Genomic DNA, 924 nt, shown 5'->3' on the forward strand with positions numbered 1-924 from the left:
ACCAAGCGTAGGATTGTTCACCCTTTCAAGGGAACGTGAGCTGGGTTTAGACCGTCGTGAGACAGGTTAGTTTTACCCTACTGGTGTGCATTGTTTGTCGCTATCTTAACGGAATTCCTGTGCAGTACGAGAGGAACCACAGGTACGGACCACTGGCTCAATACTAGTTCGAACGGACTATGGTATGACGCTACGTCCGCTGGATTATGCCTGAACGCCTCTAAGGTCGTATCCAATCCGAGCTGATAGCGCTTCTTATACCCATTAGGTGGTCGTAAGCTAGCGGGCCTAACAACCCTCCGAGAACCGTCCGTGCTGTCCATTGGCACACTGGCGTCTCATCCCCGCTTACTACTAGGCCGCAAAGGGCGGGTTCGCGCTGCACGTGTTAGTACCATACATGTTGGGAACACCGGTGGACGAGCTTGCCGACTGTGGATAGCACTAGTTTCGACACCTACGACCGCCCGCAAACGACGGGACTACAGGCTGGGAGCTTCAAGTTGTAGAGATGCGTTCGCATCGATCCTCTCAGGCGACCCATGCTTGGTGGTTAGTGCTTGCGCGTGCGCGCCCCGTGTGTGCTGGAATTGGCCAACCAGTGCACATTGGTGGTGCGTACCGTGACTTGCACCATGTGACGAGAGTGTTGAAGAACACTGTGTGGTGACTCTATGCCTATGTGATGGGGTGCTTGTAACACACGACCGAACCGACGGCTCGTTGGATGGTCACGACAGTGTGGTGCAGGTGCGCCCATGTGTAACGAATACATTGAGTGCCGTTGGAGGTTAGCGGTTGGTTGGTTGCATGCTACAACTTCGCGTTGTACATGGGCTGGCCGCTGCGCTTCCTTCGGGTTGCCACTTGATGTTGATAGGGTTGATGTATTGTGTTCGTTGACTTTTGGTTCATTCCAAAAGT

The 924-nt window shown here is 53.7% G+C and overlaps 1 pseudogene; it reads left to right on the plus strand.

The window, feature by feature from the left end:
• The window catches only part of LOC125773191 (large subunit ribosomal RNA), a 5,077-nt pseudogene extending 4,519 nt beyond the window's left edge, over positions 1-558 (plus strand).
• Positions 559-924: the final 366 nt, after the last annotated feature.

Source organism: Anopheles funestus (assembly GCF_943734845.2).
Source record: "Anopheles funestus chromosome X unlocalized genomic scaffold, idAnoFuneDA-416_04 X_unloc_23, whole genome shotgun sequence".
Lineage (NCBI taxonomy): Eukaryota > Metazoa > Arthropoda > Insecta > Diptera > Culicidae > Anopheles > Anopheles funestus.